We start from the raw sequence: 23,961 nt of genomic DNA, 5'->3' as shown, positions 1-23,961 counted from the left end.
TACGTCTCGGTGTTGAACTAGGGGAAGGTAGAGCTATATGTCATCTGCATACAAGTGTATTTTGATTTGGTGTTTTTCTGCGATGTCGAGTACTGGTTTGACATATATAAGAACATAAGAAGTGCCTCTGCTGAGTCAGACCAGAGGTCCATCGTGCCCAGCAGTCCGCTCGCGCGGCAGCCCAACAGGTCCAGGACCTGTGCAGTAGTCCTCTATCTATACCCCTCTATCCATTTTTTCTTCTTGAACCCTAATACCGTACTTTGTCCTATCACGCCCTCTGGAAGCGCATTCCAGGTGTCCACCACCCGTTGGATGAAGAAAAACTTCCTAGCATTGGTTTTGAATCTGTCCCCTTTCAACTTTTCTGAATGCCTTCTCGTTCTTGTAGTTTTCAAAAGTTTGAAGAATATATCCCTCTCCACTTTCTCTATGCCCTTCATGATCTTGTAAGTCTGTATCATATTCCCTCTAATTCTCCTCTTCTCCAGGGAAAAGAGCCCCAGTTTCTCCAGTCTCTCAGTGTATGAAAGGTTTCCATACCTTTTATCAAACGTGTTGCTCTCTGAACCTTCTCGAGTATCGCCATATCCTTCTTAAGGTACGGCGACCAATATTGGACGCAGTACTCCAGATGTGGATGCACCATCGCCCGATACAACGGCAGGATAACTTCTTTCATTCTGGTTATAATACCCTTCTTGATTATACCTAGCATTCTATTCGCTCTCTTAGCGGCCGCTGCGCACTGTGCCGACGGCTTCATTGTCTTGTCCACTATTACCCCCAAGTCCCTTTCTTGGGTACTCTCAGTCAATAACATCCCTCCCATCGTATAGCTGTACCTCGGGTTTCTGCTTCCTACATGCAATACTTTATATTTCTCTACATTGAACTTCATCTGCCATCTCGTCGTCCTCTCCCCTAGCTTGTTCAGGTCCCTTTGCAATTCTTTGCAGTCCTCTTTAGTCCGAGCACCACTAAGTTTGGTTTTGTCTGCAAATTTTATTATTTCGCACTTCGTCCCTGTTTCTATATCATTTATAAATATATTGAATAGCAGCGGTCTGAGCACCGACCCCTGCGGAACACCACTCGTGACCCTCCTCCAGTCCGAGTAGTGGCCTTTCACTCCTACCCTCTGCTTCCTCCTGCCAACCAATTTCTGATCCATCTGTGTACGTCTCCTTCCACCCCATGGTTCTTCAGTTTCCGAAGTAGGTGTTCATGGGGTACCTTGTCAATGGCTTTTTGGAAATCTAAATATACGATGTCTATGGGGTTCCCTTTGTCCATTCGTTTGTTAATTCCTTCGAAGAAGTGCAGTAAGTTTGTTAAGCACGATCTCCCCTTGCAGAAGCCATGTTGGCTTGTGATTAGAAGTTTATTTCTTTCAAAATGCTCATCGATGCTGTCTTTTATCAGCGCTTCCGCCATTTTCCCAGGAACCGAGGTCAGACTCGCCGGTCTGTAGTTCCCTGGGTCACCTCTTGATTCCTTTTTAAAGATGGGCGTAACATTGGCTATCTTCCAATCCTCTGTGATCATGCCTGTTTTCAGGGATAGATTGCAAATTTGCTGTAGTAGTTCCGCTATTTCCTCCTTTAGTTCTTTCAGAACCCTTGGGTGGATTCCGTCCGGGCCCGGCGATTTGTCAGTTTTTAATTTTTCTAACTGCCTGTGTACGTCTTCAAGGCTTACTTCCATGGATGTTAGTTTATCTGTTTGGTCTCCTTTGAAGTATGTTTCCTCTTTTGTAAATACAGATGATAAGAACATGTTTAGTCTTTCCACCACTTCTTTCTCCTCCTTCAGCACTCCCTGGTGGATGCCGTCTGGACCTGGTGATTTGTCATTCTTCAGTTTGTCTATCTGTCGGAGACATCCTCTTGGCTTACCTCTAGTTGGACCAGCTGTTCATCCTGGTCCCCACTTATGATCTCCTCAGGTTCTGGAATATTGGATGTGTCCTCTCTCGTGAATACTGACGAGAAGAACTTGTTTAACCTGTCAGCTATCTCTTTTTCCTCCTTTACCACTCCCTTCCTGTCTCCATCATCCAATGGTCCCACTTCCTCTCTGGCCGGTTGCTTCCCTTCACGTACCTGAAGAATGGTTTGAAGTTTCTTGCTTCCCCCACCAGTCTCTCCTCATATTCTCTTTTTGCTTTCCTAACCACTCGGTGACATTCCTTTTGGTGTCTTCTGGTTGTCCTTGGTTTGGTCCTTTTTCCATTTTCTTCATAGGCAGAGTCCCGGGCAGTTCTGCTAGAAGAGACCTGTAGAGCAGCTACTTGATCTACTCTCCATACATTTACAAAGTGAATGTGATGGCTTGAAAGGATGTTCCTTTTGAGTCCTCAGTCGTGTGGGCAAGCTCCTCTGTCCCTCCCTCGATGTCTGACACTGCTTTGGTATGTCACTTAATGTATGGACTCCTGTGTATATGTGTCAGAATGAAAGATTAGATTTATACCTGGATCATTTTGTTTTTGTTAATATACACAGGAGTCTGTACAGCCCACCTTGTTCATTCTGCAATTTGCCTTCTTTCTGCCTTTGACAATTCTATGGTTCAGAACTGGAGTTCTCCTGTCAATTGGATGAACATGTATGATTAACTTACTAATAAAATATTGAGTTATTGAGCTTTGCAGTTCCTTATATGTTGGTTGGTTCATTGATACACCTATGTTGCAAGTTTGTGCTGATAATTGTTCTTTACCATGAGCATAACAGCATGAGTGGGCGGATTCTGACCCAATTTACACAAACAGCATTTTTCCTTGTAATATTTTCCTTTACCATCTAAATCCGGCACCCTGTTACTTCACAGGGTCAGACATTAAGTGAACAGTCTTTTGGTTCCAAAGTCTTTAGGTGGGGCTGTGGCTGACAGGACCCAAGACATAGGTCGTGATTTGTGACTGCCACACCCTAAACACAGTCTTTCAACAGATTTTCTATGTCAAACAATAGGGTCTGGCCCCAGCCACACTTCAGAGCAACTCACAGATATTCAGCAACAAAAGGAATATTGGCTTACCTCAGCCAAGCAGAATATCTAAGGGTTGTAGTCAAGATGCATATGGGAATCACCTCTTCTTCCTTCTTTCCCCTGGGCCTTCTCTAGCTAGTTCTGGCCTGGCCTCTTATACTTCATGGTTCCTATCCCTGACTCCTCCTTCCCGTGTTACTTCCCCCTAAGGATGAGCTACCTATCTTAAGGTGGCTCTGGGATTGTGAGGGATGTTGCACCTCAAAATCGAAGGCTAGAAGCTGGAGGAACCACCTCATGATGCGAGCATTAAAGTCCTTATGGCAAGCCATCCATTGAAGGGGAGCATGGTCCATGATCAATATGAAGTGGCGACCTAGCAAATAGTACTAGTACAAGGCCTATTTGACAGCTAGTGCTCCTGTCTTGATTACTTCATAGTTCTTCTCTCTAGGGAACAACTTGTGGCTAATGTAAGCTGCTAGATGTTCTTCCCCATGCACCTCCTGGGCCAGGAAGCTCCAAGTCCTACCTTTGAGGCGTCCATCTGTACCACAAAAGGTTGATTGAAGTCCGAGCCAACTGGATCTAAGCAGATGTCATCCTCCAAATTTTGGAAGGCGATGTCCAATTCTGACATTCACCGCACTTTATCTGGGGCATTCTTCTGTAGCAGGCAGGCCAGGGGTGTTCTGCGTTGTCTACAAACCTTGGGATAAAGCGCCTGTAATATCCTATGAGTCCTAAGAAGGCTCACACCTGCTTCATGGTCTGGTGTACTGACACCCAGATAATGGCTTCCACCTTACGGATCTGGAGTTTCACTAGGCCACTCCGCACCGAGGAGGATTGTTACAAAATTAGTGATTTTAAGGAGGAAAAACACAGTTTTGTAAGGCTTGGGTAGATCACTTTGAATCCAAGCCTAAGCACATACAATGATGGGAGGAAGGTTTAAAGGTAACATGGGAGTCAATATGCTAAGCTCCATCTCTAGCAGTATTCAAATCCAAACTAAAAGCCCACTTTTTCAAGGCTGCCTTCAACTCCTGCTGATTTTTAACATATTTATCAATAATTTTGAAATGGGAATAATTTGTGAGATTATTAAATTTGCTTATGACACAAAGTTGTTAAATTGAAAGAGGGATTATGAAAAATTGCAAGAGGTCCTTGCGAGATTGGGAGATTGGGCATCAAAATGGCAGATGACAATTAATGTGAGCAAGCAAAAAGTGATGTACATGGGAAAGAGGAACCTGAAATATAGCCAAGTGATGTAGGGTTCTATATTAGGAGTCACTACTCAGGAAAAAGATCTACGTAGGTGTCATCGTTGAGGATACATTGAAACCCTCAACTCAGTGTGCAGTGGTGGTGGCGGCTAAGAAAGCAAATAGAATGTTAGGAATTATTAGGAAAGGAATCAGTACGGCAGAGTATGACTGCTGCCTGAATGGCAAAAATAGGCCAAGGTGAGACATTGATGCATAAGAAACTGAGAACTATGTAAAAACCATTCCACAGAACACTCTCTATTAGGACTCACTACAACTGTTCAATACAATCTTGATCAACATAAGTCCGTATTACTAATCTCTTTAGATCTTGCGGCCGCTTTCGACACAATTGATCACCTCTTACTACTTCAAAAACTTGCTTCCATTGGAATAACTGATCAAGCCCTAGAATGGTTTAGATCTTATTTTTCTGACAGATCTTCGACAGTTCACTTTAATAATTCTACTTCAAAGCCATATCACTCTAACTTCGGTGTTCCACAGGGTTCTATACTATCTCTTTTATTGTTTAATATCTATCTGGTCCCCCTCTTGACTCTTTGTCAATCAATTGGATTTACGGCTTATGCTTACGCTGACGATCTTCAACTTTTGCATAATATAGACCCTGTAAGTCAAAATGATATTTCTTCTATTAATCAAAAGCTATCCACTATCCATGATTGGCTAAATACTAATATGCTCTCATTAAGCATTACTAAAACTAATATAATGTTATTTTCATGGAAAGAAGGGTTACATTTAACTGCTCCAATTTCAATTGATAACATTCCACTTAAACCAACTACTACTATTAAAATATTAGGTGTCCTAATTGACAATAAACTTACATTTCGCCCACAAATCAGTGCTTTAGTTAAAAATTGCTTTTATAAATTAAGGATGATCAGATCATTGGTCCACCTTCTTGATGCCAAATCCCTTACAGTACTAATCCACTCCCTTGTAATATCCAAAATGGACTATTGTAATTCTCTACTTAAAGGGATAAATTTAAAAGAAATAAAATGTCTACAATTAATCCAAAACACAGCTATCAAACTCATATCTGGTTCTAAAAAATATGATCACGTTACCCCATTACTACAAAAAGCTCATTGGCTACCAGTCATATATAGGATAACATATAAAATTGCCCTTTTAACCTTTAAAATGATACAAATACACGCCCCAGCATTCATTGACAGACTTCTAATTCCATATGACCATCCCAGAGCCATTAGATCCACTTCTCAGTATACTCTTAATGTCCCATCCCTAAGGATCATAGGTACTCGCCGCACCTCAATTTCTCAGTGACTGCCCCTATGATTTGGAATTCTCTTCCTATACATATAAGATCCGAACACAATTTACAGAAGTTTAAAAGTAGTTTAAAATGTTTTCTTTTTAAAGATGCCTTTAACTGACCATTTGATTTAAGTCCAGCAACTTTTAACCTTTCTCCGCCCTAATGTACTTCCCTTTTATGTACCTTTTCTCGATAAATATTGTAGTTCTCCCCCCCCTTCCTATTGTATCTCCATTGTTTTAATAGTTAAGTACGTTAAGAAATTGTTTGTCTTTTGTACCCCTGTAAATGTTTTAATTATTATTGTACAACGCTTAGCATTTTAGGATAAGTGTTTAATCAAATACATGAATAAACTTGAAACTTCATCTGATATGAAGACCGACTGCCCTTAGATTTAATAGCATAAAATATTTTATGCTTGATTCTGGAAATGGTGCCTGCTGCGGTAGGTACCTGCAAAATGGATACTTTTCGCATGTCAATCACTGGTAGACACCACATCCAGAATTGCGTCCTAAATTTGTACAGACACCATAAATAGGGGAGAGTGTGGCGCAGTGGTTAAAACTATAGCCTCAGCACCCTGGGGTTCTGGGTTCAAACTCATGCTGCTCCTTGTGACCCTGGGCAAGTCACTTAATCCCCCCATTGCCCCAGGTAACATAGTAACATAGTAGATGGCAGCAGATAAAGACCCGAATGGTCCATCCAGTCTACCCTACCTGATTCAAATTAAATTTTTTTAATTTTTTCTTCTTAGCTATTTCTGGGCAAGAATCCAAAGCTCTATCCGGTAATGTGCTTGGGTTCCAACTGCCAAAATCTCCGTTAAAACCTACTCCAGCCCATCTACACCCTCCCAGCCATTGAAGCCCTCCCCAGCCCATCCTCCACCAAACGGCCATATACAGACACAGACTGTGCAAGTCTGCCCAGTACTGGCCTTAGTTCAATTTTTAATATTATTTTCTGATTCTAGATCCTCTGTGTTCATCCCACGCTTCTTTGAACTCAGTCACTGTTTTCCTCTCCACCACCTCTCTCGGGAGCACATTCCAGGCATCCACCACCCTCTCCGTAAAGTAGAATTTCCTAACATTGCCTTTGAATCTACCACCCCTCAACCTCAAATTATGTCCTCTGGTTTTACTATTTTCCTTTCTCTGGAAAAGATTTTGTTCTACGTTAATACCCTTCAAGTATTTGAACGTCTGAATCATATCTCCCCTGTCTCTCCTTTCCTCTAGGGTATACATATTCAGGGCTTCCAGTCTCTCCTCATACATCTTCTGGTGCAAGCCTCCTATCATTTTCGTCGCCCTCCTCTGGACCGCTTCAAGTCTTCTTACGTCCTTCGCCAGATATGGTCTCCAAAACTGAACACAATACTCCAAGTGGGGCCTTACCAATGACCTATACAGGGGCATCAACACCTTCTTCCTTCTACTGACTACGCCTCTCTTTATACAGCACAGCATCCTTCTGGCAGCAGCCACTGCCTTGTCACACTGTTTTTTCGCCTTTAGATCTTCGGACACTATCACATTAGATACATTAGGTACATTAGATAGATTGTGAGCCCACCAGGACAGACAGGGAAAAATGCTTGAGTACCCGAACAAACTCATGTAAACCATTCTGAGCTCTCCTGGGAGAACGGTATAGAAAATTGAATAAATAAAAAATAAAAATAAATAAATGTAGGCCAGCATTGTAGAGGCCTACATTTAAGGCATCTGACTCTCACCTATGGAAGCACCTAGGCACGCCTACGGATGCTTATGGCCACTTCTGGTGTAAGCCATTTCTATGCCGGCTGTAGGCGTGCTTAGGCACTTCCATAGGCACAAATTAGCCACCTACATTGTAGGTGTCGTTCGCTGCATCGACTTAAAAAAATTGCATCCTGATTGGTCCATTAGATGGCACCATTTTGGGAATCAGGTCCTTTGAAACAACCTGGAAGTGAAATAAAGTATGGTTTGAGAGAAAATAATATACAACTAAGCAGAAGCACTTATTGGTGGATGACTCTCTCTGATGAGGGAGGTTCCTACAATCCTAGTGCTTTGTTGTCTTTGCTTATTCACCAATTTCATGTATGGGATTCTGTGTAACAGATTTTTCACTGTAAAAGAGTGGATATGAATTGTATGAGGGGGTGAATTAGAGGAAGTGGGAGGGAAGGGGCAGCTTGGAGGATAAGCAAAATATGGAAAAAGTTTTGTATATTAGAGATATTATGATGTCTTGGAAGGATCAGTATGACTATGGGCTCCTTTTACAAAGGTGCGCTAGCGGTAGATAAAATGCCCCGCATGCTAGCCGCCACCGCCTCCTTTTAAGCAGGCGATAATTTTTTGGCTAGCGCATGCTAATCTTGTGCATGCGCTAAAAACGCTAGCGCACCTTTGTAAAAGGAGCCCTATGTTTATAAGATAGTACATTGTGGATGCATTATGTTCTCTAAAATCTCAATGTAAAATAAAAGCGGGTATTCTCCCTGCTGCGAGCAATATATGCTGCATATAAATCCAGCTTCATAATGAAATCTTTCATTTTTTTATTTGCATTTGTTGGCCTATTTTTTATTGCAAATGGGGCTCTAAATCTTGCTTTTGGAAATGAGCAGAGCACTGTTTTGTGAGTGCATGTGTGCAAGAGAAGCTATCAATAATGTTAGTTATGAAAACCTGATCGGTAGTGTTTTTAGACCATTAGCCATTCAGCTTTATTTATGTCTCCTTCCAGGCAGGAGTGCAAGCCAATATTTAGAAGATAAAAGTTTGAGAAAGAAGTAATAGATGAGGGTCGTGTCATTCTTCATAATGGAAACTTATTATTTTAAATGCACAAATCTTGCAGGAATGCACCTGCAAGGCCTATGATTATTGATCTGGCATAATTCTGTCAAGAGCTAGAAACACTTTTGTTTACAACTGCTATTTTTAAAATGTATTTACAGAACATAGTCATTGTACTCAGCACTGTACAAGATAAATTATGTTGTTACATGTTCCTTGGGCCAAAAGCCTCAATCTGTATTTTAACACCATGATTAAAGGGCCTGATTTCAATTTTTGTATGCTGCTACAGTGGCTTGTAAAAAGTCTTCACAGCCTTGGAATATTTTTCACATTTTGCTGTTTAAAAACTACACTTCCGAATGTATAAGGTTATTTTGATGATGCATTTTTTTATTTCTTTGTCCATGCCTTATTGGTTACAAATCTAAACTACTGTTGAACAAGGGGTTATGAAATGGGATTTCAAAGGTGTAATCTCAGAAGTAACAGGGAACAAGAATAACAGAGAAAATACATCATGGAAAGTATGGCATAGCTAGGGATTGTTTCTCTGTTATATTGTCTATTATTTTAGAATTTTGCATATTAGATTACGTAGTAACACAGTAAATGATGGCAGATAAAGACCTTAATGGTCCATCCAGTCTGCTAATAAGTTATACCCATTAAAAAATACATGATTAGATTAACTTGTCTCTTCGATGATATTTCTGGGCCGTAGACTGTAAAATCTAGTATTGTCCTAGGTTCCAAATGTTGAAGTTGCTGTCCAAGCTCACTCCGGCCTAGCCAACCATCCCGTTGTTTGCAGGATATCTACTGTAAAGTCTGGCCAGTAACGTCCTCATGTTCCAAATTAGTGGAGTTCCCATTGATGCCCACTCAAGCCCATCCTACACCGAATCACCATATATGGGACACAGACCATGCAGATCTGTCCAATACAGGCCTTCTTTGTTTTATATTTATTGATTGACAAGGTTCTTGAATTAAAATAGGGGTAAATGGTTTAAATTTATTGTCTAGGGAATGTTTCTGCTATTGTTGTTTTTTTTTTTTACTATTTTAGAATTTTGTGCTTTATGCTATTTGCTACTCCATTTAGAGCAGTGGTTTGTAATCTTCATCATAACTCACTTATAGTATATGGTGAGCCCTCCAAAACCCACCTAAAACCTACTGGACCCAAATGTATACCACTTCAATAGTGCTTATACTTACAGGTGCCACCTATATGTAGGTTCAATGGGATTTGGGTAGGTTTTGGAATATGGGTCTGAGTCCCCATCACTATAGTTCACTACATTGCCCATTAAGCTAGTCCAGGAACCTGCTTGCTGCTCTAATAGGACTGCCAATAACATCTGAAGCCGTCATACAGGTAAGTATATATTGTTTCATTACATCTTTGAAGGGGGGGGTGAGAGGGGACCAGTAACCACTGGGAGAGGGGGGGAGTCATCCCTCCAGTAGTCATCTGGTCAGTTTGGGCACCTTTTTGGCACTTATTAGTTGTTAAAGCAGGTCTAGCCTCAAACATCCAAACTGTGCCCTGCATGTTTTCTTAAATGTTTGATTACTGCCTCCAACTTGCCCCCTACAGATTTAGATGCACTGCAGACAACCACCATAGAAATCCATCTACAGGGGGCGTGGCTTGGACACGCATGAGGAAGGTCGGCTAACAGAAGAGCTCCCTGAAAAAAGTCCTTGAAAGAAAAAAAAAAAGTTACTAAAAGTGGAGATTTAAGAATTATTTAATGATAAATAAAGAAAAAAACGCGATGGCTTCAGGAAAACAAAATAAAAATGATTTTGCGGTCTCGGGAAGCAGCAAGAGAGCAAAGCCTGAACAAGAAATAGGATCAAAAACAGGAGATCCAGAAGTAATGAAAGAATTGAAAGAAATCAAAGAAATGCTTTTACTTCTTACTAAAAAAGTTAACAATTTAACTGAAGATGTATCCACGTTAAATAAAAAAATGGATTTAATGGAGTTAAAGTGCAATGACATGGAAGAAAGATTAATAACAGCTGAAAAAGAAATTTCTAACAACATAAATGAAAAAAAGAAAATTGATTTACTTACTACAGAGTTGGAGGATCAATCGAATCGTGAAAGAAGGAGTAATATTCGTCTGATTGGTCTCCCGGAAGGAGCAGAGAAAGGAAATCCGGTGGCATTTATAGAAAATTTACTACCTAAACTACTTCCTCTAAAAACCAAGTACCCCATAGAGATTGAAAGAGCACATAGAGTGCCTACAAAAAGATCAGGAAGGTATCAAGGACCGAGGCCACTGATCTTTAAACTGTTGCGCCACCAGCAGGTTATAGAAATTTTTCAACTTGCAAAACAAAATAAAGGATTACAATTTCAAGATGCCCGCATTCATTTTGTTCCAGACTTTGCAAAAAGTACGGCGATCAAAAGAAAAAAGCTCCTGGACTTGAGACCACAACTAAGAGAAATGGGAGCAAAGTTTGGTATAGTATACCCGGCTAATATGAAAGTAACTATTGCAGATAAAACTTTAACTTTTGACAATGCAGAAGAACTACAAAAATTTATACAAAGCCAAGAATTACCAATGTCACCTTAATTTCTCTTTATTATATGTTATATTATTTTAACTGGAAAAACTTTTATTTTATTTTATGATATACACTTATTAAAATAATATTGTTTACCCATAGCAACGATTTAGAATGTTTTTAACCTTATTCAAAATTACACTTCAACGTTCTTTATGCTAATGATATGGCCTGGCTAAGTATTCCATAATGGAATGAAACAGTTAAGGCATCAGCTGAATTCTATTGATCTCAATTATAATTTTTAATATTAGGAAAAACTGTATGCGAATTGATTGTAGGATGGAGCTTCCTTCCTTTAAAATAGCAGTAAGACTATTTGAACTATATGCATGTGACTAATTTAACCCCTCAAGCAAATTGAAAAGATAATCAGTATTTCAACATCTTTACTATTCTTTAATACTACAAATACTACAAATCCCAGACATCAATGCGAAAGAATCTGCGAATAAGAAGACTTCACGAAACCGGAAAGAGGAATTATAAATAGGAGATGTTATTTCTCGAATGGATATTAAAGAATTACTTCGCTGTATAACAAACTATTAAAATAAAATATGAATGGAACAGAAACAAAGACCAACTTATATCTTAAAATTGAACGACGAAGAAAAATAGAAATCACCTGGAATACAACAAAATGTGATAAGAATATTGAACTGGATATAAAAATACAAAGAGGCGGTGAAAGAAGAAGGAATGATTTTCTACGAAGAAGGAAGTACTGAACATTAAATATTAGTAAATAAAGAGCACGATATAAGAATAAAAGAGACTTCTGCGTTTGAAGGGGGGGAGCTCTGGAATATAATTTTTTTTTTTTTTTTTTTTGTCGCATACTTAACCTATACCTTATATATCTTTTAATCTTTTCATGTTTAATTAATTCTATAATATTAATTCTATAATATTAATTCATGATTAATATTATAGAAAACAGTATATGATTGGGTTTGATATAATGAAAGATTATTTCATTTTAATATATATAAGTATAATATGATTATACAATGTGATATTTTTAAATTTATAAAATTAAATATATTTACATAAGATTTAAATTAAGGTCAAAAATAGTAATGGAACATATAATTTGATATACAGGAACCATAGAAGGGAACTTAAAATATAATCTATATTATATGATTTATTAGATTTAGATTAAAATAAGAGTGTATTGAATAATAGAATAATAAATTAATTTAAAGTCTATATTAACATAAAATCTCAACCGGATTTATAGAAATATGAAATGTCAAGGAAAATATTAATTATCTTTAAAACTACTATAATATATATGACTTATTTGTGAATCTTAACAGATTTGGACTTTCAGGGAGTGTTTTTTGATACCGATCTAATATGTGTGTTGCCAAGTGTGCACTGCTATTAATTAGGGGGGAGGGAGGGTGGGATGGGAGGAGAGGGGAAATGGGAATGGGAAATTATATTGTTACAATGTATGGATATCTGATCGTAAAACTTATATTACATTTAAATCAAAATAGTTCTAAAATTTTAAATGGATATTAAAATATATACAATTAATGTCAATGGTTTAAATCATCCTATCAAAAGAAACAAATTATTAGGATTTCTCCATAAGCAAAACGCCGATATATACTTTATACAAGAGACTCATCTCTCAGATAATGAATCTAGGAAGTTAACAGGGGGTTGGATATCAAAATGTTTCTATTCACCTGCTTTAGGAAAAAAGGCTGGGGTAGCGATCCTGATAAATAAGAAATGCACTGCAAACTTTAAATTAATAAATTTTGATCCTTCAGGAAGATGGGTACATATTAAAATGGATTTGGGAAGTACAACCCTTGATTTATTTAATCTTTATGCTCCTAATTCAAATCAAAAGGAGTTTTTCAATCAAATTCAACAGATATTACTACCACTGGCTACTTCTAACTTAGTAGTAGCTGGAGATTTCAATGCTGTAATGGATCCAATTATAGACAAAAAAACCAAGTAAAATCATAAAATCTTTAGGACTAGATAATTTAATACAATCTTGTAATTTAATAGATATATGGCGTATCCTTCATTTTAATGATCGGGAATATTCTTTTTGTTCTCAAGTCCATAAATCTTTTTCAAGAATTGATTATATATTTGTAAATAATAACATAGCGCAGCATGTATCAAAAGCAGTAATTGATCCCATTATAATTTCAGACCATGCTGGTGTGTGGATTAACCTTCAGAATTACAATAATGATCAATTTAATACAATATGGAGATTTAATAATGATTTATTAGCAGACTCGAAATTCTTAGAAGATCTTAAAGCAAAAATGCAAGAATTCTTTCAATTTAATACTTCTGATGACATTAATATAGAAATTTTATGGGATGCTTTTAAAGCAACAATGAGAGGAAATATAATTTCATATTCAGCTTTTATTAAAAAACAACTTAAAAAACAATATGAAGATATGGAAAAACAAATAAAAATTTTAGAAAATAAATTAATTACAAAATGGGAAAACAATACATTACAAGAATTGTTAAAAGTAAAAGTTAAATATAATGAGATTTCTTCTCAAATTGTGAGGAAAGATATTTTCAATAAACAAGTACAATATTATGGCAATTCAAATAAAGCAGGAAAATTATTAGCAAATTTTCTTAAAGCAAAGAAAAGAAAATCTAAGATTATTGCAATTAAAGATATACAAGGTAACACACATACCAACACAAAAGATATTATAACACAATTTCTTGATTTTTACAAGGAATTATACACTTCTAATTCTTATAAAAATAAAGAACAAGACGGATTAACTTTCTTAAATTCTTTTATTGGACCGAATATTCCGGATCATATAAAAGGAAGTTTAGAAGAACCTATATCTTTAAAAGAAATAGAAACAGCATTGAAGTCTCTTAGAGTTGGATCCGCTCCAGGTGGAGATGGTTATACTGTTGAATTTTATAAATCATTCCAAAATATCATATTACCATATCTGTTAAATTTGTTTCAATATCAAATAAAGAATGAAAATATATCTGGTACTATGGCAGAATCGATAATTATAGTCTTACCAAAACCAAACAAAGATCCTACTCTGGTTTCAAATTACAGGCCTATTTCATTATTAAATGTGGATAATAAATTAATGGCTAAAGTATTAGCATTAAGATTGGCAAAAGCTCTTCCTTTCATTATTGATGTACATCAAACAGGATTTATTGCTAAAAGACATTCATCAGACAATACTAGACTTGCATTCCACTCATTAAATTTAGCAAAAAATATAAATGATCCAGTTTTTTTAATTTCTTTAGATGCAGAAAAAGCTTTTGATAGAGTGGAATGGAATTTTATATATCAAGCTTTACATTGGTTTGGTATAGGATCCGGTTTTATTAAAATGATTCAGACATTGTATAGCTCTCCTGGAGCAAGATTATATATTAACAATAATTTATCAACTAAATTCAACTTGCATAGGGGAGTTAGACAAGGATGCCCTTTGTCTCCATTACTTTTTGATGTTGTCCTAGAACCTTTATTAATTGCAATAAAAAAAACTAGGGAAATAAAGGGAATCTCATTTACCAGTTTTGAATTTAAATTATCTGCATATGCAGATGATATATTATTATATTTAAGAGAACCGGAAATTACTATTCCATGTATGCTTAATTTAATAGAAAAATACGGTACATTTTCTGGATATAAAATTAATTGGAATAAATCTGAAATCCTCCCAATTAATGTTCATTGTACCAAAGGATTATTTGATCCATATTCATTTATTTGGAAAGAGGATGGAATAAAATACTTAGGAATTATGATCAAAAATACAATTGAAGACACAGTCAAAGAGAATGAAAAACTTTTATTGAAAAAAATAACAGAAATGTGTGAGCAATGGAATCCATTACATCTTTCTTGGTGGGGAAGAATTCAAACAATTAAAATGATGATATTGCCTGTGGTTTGTTACCAAATGAGTATGATTCCAATATTTTTTCAGGGGTCATTTTATAAAAAACTTAACAATATTCTTACAAAATTTGTTTGGTGTGGGAAAAGACCAAGAATCGCTTTAGTATCATTACAAAGACCAATTATGGAAGGGGGGGTAAATTTTCCAAATTTTTATAGGTATCATCAAGCCTATATTTTAAGACAGGGTATGTATTGGATCCTCCCAGATCTCTTAGAAAATGTACCAGATTGGCTGTATTTAGAATGGCGGCTCCTGTTCCCTTTAAATCCAGAACACTTAATTTCTATATCAATGCCTATAAGATACAAAGAGCACAGAATCTTATTAGATACTTGGAAAACATTAAGATACATAAATAATCTGACACCAGAACCAATTGCTAAATCCCTAAATCAATCAATATGGGTAAACTCCAGGATCAGAATTGGCGGATTTAAAATCGTCTGGAAACAATGGATAACTGCAGGAATAAGAACATTAAATGATGTCATATCAGAAGGTTCCTTGCTTAGTTTTTCACAATTGCAAAATAAATTTAGACTAAATAAAACACAATTTTTTAAATGGATGCAATTGAAGCAAGCCATTCAGGTAGGGTTCCCTGAATGGAAAATTCTCAATACTCAATATAGTTTGCAAGTTTTATGTTTCCAGACGGATTTCTTGGGTCACCAAGCCGCAAAATGGTATAAATTAATAAATGGATTTCTAAATAAAAAAAAGAAAACTGGACTTAGGGATATTTGGAGCATTGAGATTGGACAGACAATTTCTGCATCTCAATGGCCAAAATTCTGGTCCTGGAGATTAAGATTAACAAAGTCAGCATCTATGAGTCAAACATGATTATTTTTATTACATAGAGTGTTATGGACCCCGACGCGCTTGCAAAAGATAGATAATACTAGATCTAATAGATGTTGGCATTGTAAAATAGAAGTAGGGACATTGGATCATTTAATTTTTTTTTGTCCCTGTATAAAAGCTTTTTGGAATTTAATTTGGCCCCAAATAAATATATTACTAGAAAATCACGTAGGACTCTCATATGATACCATATTATTCGGTACTGCAATGAGAACACAGAGTCCAATATCAGCAAATAATAATAAATTACTTTTAATATTGACAGGAGTTGCCATGCAGCAAATCACACAAAATTGGAAAGATTTTACCAAACTAAATTATACATTCTGGTGGAACTCGGTATGTCACATTTACAAAATGGAGAAAATTTTGGCTTTACAACAAGGAAATATTAAAAATTTTAAGAAAATATGGGATCCATTGACTAATTATTCTAGAGATCAGATATCTTAACACATTGATAATAGTAATATAGGGTTAGGGTGGGAAATATAGATATTAATATGAAAGAAAAATGGAAAAACAATTAATAGGGGAAAGGGATAAATATCTATGATATGAATTTGTACATACATATATATTTTATTATACATTTTATAATATGTGATTCATGTATTGAAATAATGAAAATTCTATAAATAAAAAGTTAAAAAAAAAAAGAAATCCATCTACAAAAAGTGCAGGAGGTAAGATATTCTAAACTTTAGGGTACTCTGTCCATTCTCACAAGCATAATGCAGAAAGATATTAATCAAAGCTTTTAAAACCTCCTAGAGTCCATGGAGGTCTGACTGGAAACCCAAAGATCCCAGTGAAGTGGCTGAGTGACTGGAAGCAGAGGGCCTTTCCTAGAACAGCTACACCTGAGAGGAGCTGAAGCAGACAGCAGCAGCACCGTTTCTCCAGCACATGGTCTGTAAGTAAGGCTGTGACAGCCTGTGGGAAAAATTGGGGTGGGGGTGGTTACTATATGGCTCCAGAAAAATGTGGATGGATTGAGACATCCAGGTTTTACTTCCTCTTTAAGCAATGGCCTACCTAAATGACCGCCTAAACCGTAACCTTCCAACCAGAACAAGAAGAACACTGACATCATTCACATACCCACCACTCAAGGGTACTCACCGCAAAAAGCTTTATGATAGCCTCCTGGCAACACATGCTGCAAAACTCGAACCTTCCATCACCAGATTGTTAACCACAACATCAGACCTCAAGACATTCCGTAAAGAAATCAAAACACTGCTGTTCAAAAAATATATACAATCTACCTAACCTCCCTCACCCCATCCCCCAAGAAACCAAAACACTGCCGTCCAAAACATCTTCCGATGTTATTAAGTCTTTACTATCATTCTGTTATTAAGTCTCTATCCTCAAACTGTATTCTCTATTGTCATGTACCATCCTGGAAATGTCCAGTTCTCTTCTTATGTAATCCGCTTTGAACCGCAAGGTACAAGCGGAATAAAAATCACTAATGTAATGTAATGTAATGTAAAACCTGGTTGTCTTAATCTGTCCAGATAGACACTTTAATATGGAGAGAAGTATATTAAATATCCTGTGATACTGTGTTTAGACTATACCTTCTATAATCACAGTTAAACTTACAATTAAATATAATTAATTAAATATTGTGAAAATCTCAGACCCTAAACCCGTGACTGGTGATTTCACCAAACTGGGGTTCATTAAGGGACCATCATTGTTTTTCACTGTCCCCGCAACCATCCACCAAAAGATTCTGTAAATACCAGATAGACAAAACTTATCTGTAAATGGGATGGTATGATGTCGGTAATGAGCCTCAGCGGTGAATAAATAATCTAGTGCTTGTAGTGTGTTAAAAACAATCACTGTTGTTCCTTCGTGATATATCCTTGTCCCCCCGACTTGAGTTTCGAAAAACTTCCTTCTTCAGGGAAGGACTCTATGAAAACAAGTGTACAGGAGGTAAAACAGTGAGCTTATTATATAAGTTAAAGATTAAAACCACTATGTACGGGAACCTGTATTATCTTTCTTTTATATTCTAGATACATGAATATCATAATCAATCCGTAACTACTCACAAATCTCATATTATTACCGGCTTCACGACTCGGCTGGAACAGGAAGCTGGGCTGAAGTGTATTTAAGAACGCAAAAACGCTGGCCTTAAATAGGACTAGTGCGTGCCTAACGTCACAGGCAGAAGCGGAAGTGATGTCACCAAAGGGAAAATAAAAATACAAAAAAACAAAAAAATACAAAAAACTCAAGGGAATTCAATAATGGTTAAAGGGACAACCACTCGATCTCATGATTCAATCCATTTGGTATTAAGGTATGCCATTCAAAAATGAGCCTTTGTTCTTTTCTAATCAAAATTTTTGAAAGGTCACCATCAAAGTTCTTAATTTGTATCAACATCGTATACCTCAAATCATGGATCGAGTGTGATTGCTCCAACCAGTGACCAGTAAGAGGAGCAGACACTCGTTGATTACAAATACTGCTGATGTGTTCCGTTATCCTGACTTTGATTCTGCGGGAAGTTTGTCCTATATATAATTTATGACAAGGGCATATGATGCAATAAACTACACCAGCAGAATCACAGTCTGTCCCGGAATTGAGCTTAAAAATATGGTTATGATATTCATGTATCTAGAATATAAAAGAAAGATAATACAGGTTCCCGTACATAGTGGTTTTAATCTTTAACTTATATAATAAGCTCACTGTTTTACCTCCTGTACACTTGTTTTCATAGAGTCCTTCCCTGAAGAAGGAAGTTTTTCGAAACTCGAGTCGGGGGGACAAGGATATATCACGAAGGAACAACAGTGATTGTTTTTAACACACTACAAGCACTAGATTATTTATTCACCGCTGAGGCTCATTACCGACATCATACCATCCCATTTACAGATAAGTTTTGTCTATCTGGTATTTACAGAATCTTTTGGTGGATGGTTGCGGGGACAGTGAAAAACAATGATGGTCCCCTAATGAACCCCAGTTTGGTGAAATCACCAGTCACGGGTTTAGGGTCTGAGATTTTCACAATATTTAATTAATTATATTTAATTGTAAGTTTAACTGTGATTATAGAAGGTATGTCTTAATCTGTCCTCCATTTTCTGTAGCCATATGGTAACCCTAGGGGAGGAGGGTCTTCAGAAGCTGTTTTAACTGTTTCTAAAGCTAAGGCCATAATCCCCTTCTAAAATCTTGGGTTTTTTTAGGTTTTTGGTCAATCCTGAGGTGATTTTCAGGTATTTTGTTTAAAAATAAAATTCTCCAGTGGAGGCCATTTTGGATTTTCCAGATTTTACCTCTCCAAAACCAGAATGTTTGCAGGTAGGGTTGGTTTCAGTTAGGGCACTGGTCTTTGACCTAGGGGCCGCCGCAGGAGCAGACTGCTGGGCACAATGGACCACTGGTCTGACCCAGCAGCAGCCATTCTTATGTTCTTATTTTGTTTCCAAAGTGCCAGGGATGGACTCCTCTGACTCTAATAATAATAATAACAGTTTATATACCGCAGGGCCCTGAAGTTCTATGCGGTTTACAATGATTAGAAAGATGCTACAAATTGAGTGGAACATACATAGTTAGAGATTGGTGGCTAACAGTTTAAGGGATCAGTTTTTATGGGAGAGGTTGAGATGGGAGAGATTGTACAGATTCGTTACCTAGGTACTTCAAGAACAGGTATGTTTTTAGGTGTTTCCTGAATTCACCATAGTTATTTGCGTGTATAATCAGTTTTTCCAGGTCTTTGCCCCATAAGGCTGCTTGATACGATAGAAGATGTTGGTGGTGTCTTTTAAATTTACATCCTCTAGCCGATGGGGAGACGAACTTCAGGTGTGTACTTCTCTTATGTCTGTTGGTTGAAAAGGAGAAGAGGTCAGTTATATATTTAGGGGCTAGACTGGATAGTACCTTAAAAAAGAAACATCCTAACTTGAACTTTGCACGTGCCTCCATTAGCAACCAGTGTAGGAGTTGGTAGGAAGGAGTTATGTGATCGGACTTCTTCAACCCAAAGATCAACCTGACTGCCGCATTTTGTACCAGTTGCAGTCTCTGCATGTTCTTCTGGGAGATTGCCAGATGGGCAATGTTACAATAATCGAGATGGCTTAGTATTAGGGATTGTACCAGAATTCTGAATGATGAAGCGTCGAAATATGCTTTAATGGACCTAAGTTTCCAGAGAGTAAAAAAACCCTTTCTGACTAGGGAGTCCACTTGGTCTTTCATAGTTAGGCCTTGGTCCAGTATTACCCCCAGAATCTTCATTGTAGGTTGAATAGGGTAGCTGAGTTTGTTGATGCATAGTAGTGTTGTAGCAACATTTGGGTGTGGCGAGGCTTCGAAGAATTTAGTTTGTCTGAATTAAGCTTCAGTCTGAATTCTGTTGTCCATTGTTCCATCAAGTTTAGTGCTTCTGTTGCCATGTGGGTAGTTTCAGAGGGAGAAGTAGTGAACGGGATAATGATTGTAAAATCATCTGCGTAATTGAATAATTTTATACCCCGCTGGGCCAGCTGCACGCTTAGTGATGACATGTAAACGTTGAAGAGCAGTGGGGATAATGGTGACCCTTGTGGAACGCCAGATGGGTTTCTCCAGGTTATAGAGAGGTTGTGATTGAAACTATTACTATTGATAGGTGCGGTACAAAAGGAATCCTCGGAACCAGTCAAATACCTCTCCTCTGATGCCGAATGCGTCTAAGCATTGTAGCAATTTCTCATGATCCACCAAGTCAAAGGTCGAGCTCATGTCAAATTGCATGATTAGGGCGTTATGGCCCTTGCTAAATAAGGAGCTTAAGTAATCTAGGGTCGATAAGGAGCGTAAGTAATCTAGACTCTATTCCCCTATATCATGCTTTGTTTATGAAGGATGGGCAGCGGAAGAGTGTACTTACACCACATGCCGTGTTGAATGAAGCGGGAAGATGGGAACGTCAAGATTAGCTCCCACGCAGCCTCCGGGGTATGTGGCATGGTACACCAAACAGGTGCAGAAACTTTGCAGCCAAAGAAGAGGCATCTCCTCCCTTCTAAAGGGGAAGGAGAGTTGCCTACCAAGGTCTTTACCCTAGAGTTCATTAATCTGCTCTGGCAGGCGTATGCATATAGTCAAAATGCGTAATTTAGGTTTGCTGAAAAGCGACCCTCTGCGCACGCCTCTTAAGAATCCTCAGACTGCTTTTTCTATTAGAGCAGTACTCTTCCCTGACTCTGATCATCAGTTGGTCAGGGATTCAGGGGATGAAAGTTCAGTCTTGATCCCCTTACTGTCTCAAAGTGAGGTGTTCCTGATGGGAGATTCAGCCTTCTATGTGGAGGATCAGGATGAAGTCCCGGCCATATGGAGAGGATCCCACCATATGGTAGCTGTTCAATTCTTTGGCCCTGCTAGATATTATTAATGAGTCAATGTGGCCCTGAAGGTTCCACATTTCTGGATGGAGATGGTGAGATCTGTTATTGCAGCGGTCCAGCCGGGAGAGTTTCTGGTCGCCCTGGATTTGGTTCCATTTCAATTTTCCTGGCACATGAAAAGTTCCTGAGATTTCATGTGCCAGAATCACTATCAATTCTCAATGCTGCTATTTGGACTGGCAACGGCACCCCAGACGTTCATCAAGGTGATGGTGGTGGTAGCACCTCATATCCACAGAGCGGGCTTACTGGATCATCCTTATCTAGATGACAGGCTCATCAGAGACCCTTCTCCAGAAGAGGGAGAAAGAGCAGTAGTGGCAGTTGTGCAAACTTTGCTGAGTCTGGGCTGGACACTTCTAAATTATAAAGAGCAACGTTGGATTTTTGAATTATAATCTTAGGAACCAAAAGGTTTGAATGCCGAATTGGATTTGATGTCTCTGATTTAATGCACCTATGAGCAACTGCCATGTTTTTGGTGATGTCAGCATGGGATGGGGGTTTCTAATTGTGGCTTTTTTACGCTGTGTCGTCATGTTTCTGGAGCCTGTGCAATGAGATATGTTAAGGGGCTCATAATTAAAAAAAAAAAAAAAAAAAACCAACAAAAAAAACACCCCGTTCAAAAAATGGTCTAAATCGGTACTTGGAGTTTGCCTAAAAGGTCTGGGTTGGGTGTTTGGAACTTGGGCGATTTTATGGTCGGGAATGTGGTGTGCTGTAGACATAGTGGCAGTCTGGGCCAGTAGATTGCTGACCGTGCAGGTAAACCATTCTAAAAAAAAAAAAACAACCCCTCAATTTGAATTTTTTTGGGGGGAATGGACATTTCCCTGCTACCAACTTCAGCATCTTAGGCCAAAAGGGGACTTAGATGTTTTTTTTAATTATGCCCCTCTAAGTGTTTAATACAAACATGTGCACTTTTTGGATTTTTTATTTTTTTTGATGAATGAATTTTTGTGTATATTGAAAGCTGATGCTCCAAATTTGTATCAGTATGCCCTGATACAGATTGTGAAACTTGCATGTCAGCAGTATGTCATCGAATGGCAGTTTGTTATTGAACAACAGCTCAAGATAAGTTTTTCATTAAATTGAATTAATGCAATATATGCATTGAGTCAATGAGGAAGCTAGCGGCTAAGATTGTTACTCAACGAGAAAGTATTTCCCATTTTGAGTGCCGCTTTTACCACAATCTCTGGCAACGCATTCCAGAGCTTAACTAGTCTCTGTGTTCTAAGGGAAAGTGACCTGTTTTATGCTTTTGCAATTCTTAGCCTGAAAAGCAAGTTTCAGGATTGGTGATTTAAAAGCCCTCAAACTAATGGAGGAAAATTAGAATGCGCTAAATGCTGCACATTTTATTTTATACCTATGGGTCATGAGGCACTTGGCACATGCTAACGTCCATTAACTCATGCTAAGCTTTATTACAAGGACTCATAAATAAATAAATAATGCACTCGATGCTATTTCTATAACTAATATACAGATACAGTAAAACTAATGATTTATCTTATGAATATTCATTTGGTGTATATTTTTTTTTCTCATATAGTGTAGCTAGAAAGGATAACTTTTTTCTGTGGACCTTTCTGATAGTTATTTTCTGCTCAGGAGATTTATGATGTATGATAACTATTTTCATTTAGCCCTGAAGCAATGGCCCAATCCCATCGCACTCAAGGAGTTGGGATCTGACATGCCAGTGAAGAGGCCATTTCCAGTGCATCACTGAAGCCTCAAAGGCGGCACAGGCTGTAGCAGTCACTCTCTGTTCACGTTTTACAAAGCCTAAGGAATGATACGTAAAGAGGAAAGTAGGACACCAGGATATATTTTCTGTACATTGTATCACCAGTTTACTTGGAGAAAAAAAAATCATGTGCTTTCAAGGACCTAATTTAAAAAAAAAAATTTGCTTCCTGTTTTTGCCTTTATAAAAACATTTTACAAATTTGACCTTCGGATTTTTTAATTTTTTTTTCTCTACTAGGATGAATTTTTTTTCTAGAATGACTCTCTGGATATCTCTTATTGCAACATACAACTAAGTATATGAAGGAAATCATGAGACTATTAAGAAAATTTGTCAATCCTAGTCGACTGACAGTTTTTCATTAGCTAGATCAGGGCTTTAGAGCAAGCAATGGGTCATGCAAGCTGACCCATGACCTATTGATTATGTGGCCCATTATCCATGACCCACCTATGATATATTGACTATAATCAATGACAATTAATTCTGTACAAGGAGAACACTATTCCCAAGCATTCTGCCACCTTGCTAACCAAGGGACTGCCATTCCATGTATTATTCCCCCTTGAAATAACCCCTGTAATAGATAACTGTGGATAAATTTTTGAAATTGAGTATAAATATGTAGGCCCTTATTTTTGAAAAAAGTGGTTCACATTTTGAATATTCAGGCTCATGACCCATCTGACCCATTGCTTGCTCTGCAAGGCTTCCCAAGCTGTTCTGAGGACCCCACAACCATCTGGGTTTTCAGGATACTCACAATGAAAATGCATAAGATGCATTTGCATTCATTGAAGACTCATTTTATAACAGGGCACCTCAGTTAAGCGAGATCTTTTGTCCAATTTTATAAAGATACATGGGGGAAATTCTAGGTGCCTAAAGATAGGCACCTAAATAAA

The 23,961-nt window shown here is 37.6% G+C and overlaps 1 long non-coding RNA gene across 1 annotated transcript in view; it reads left to right on the top strand.

Annotated features, from left to right (window-relative positions):
* Positions 1-23,191, top strand: part of LOC117357829 — a 29,954-nt gene extending 6,763 nt beyond the window's left edge. The window contains exons 2-3 of the long non-coding RNA XR_004538866.1: positions 16,613-16,754; positions 22,950-23,191. This is a non-coding gene — a long non-coding RNA (uncharacterized LOC117357829). The remainder of the gene's footprint in view (positions 1-16,612; positions 16,755-22,949) is intronic.
* Positions 23,192-23,961: the final 770 nt, after the last annotated feature.

This window comes from Geotrypetes seraphini, chromosome 3 (genome assembly GCF_902459505.1).
Source record: "Geotrypetes seraphini chromosome 3, aGeoSer1.1, whole genome shotgun sequence".
Classification (NCBI taxonomy): Eukaryota; Metazoa; Chordata; class Amphibia; order Gymnophiona; family Dermophiidae; genus Geotrypetes; species Geotrypetes seraphini.
Note: the sequence above shows the minus strand (reverse complement) of the source record. Positions and strands in the feature narration are given on the sequence as shown.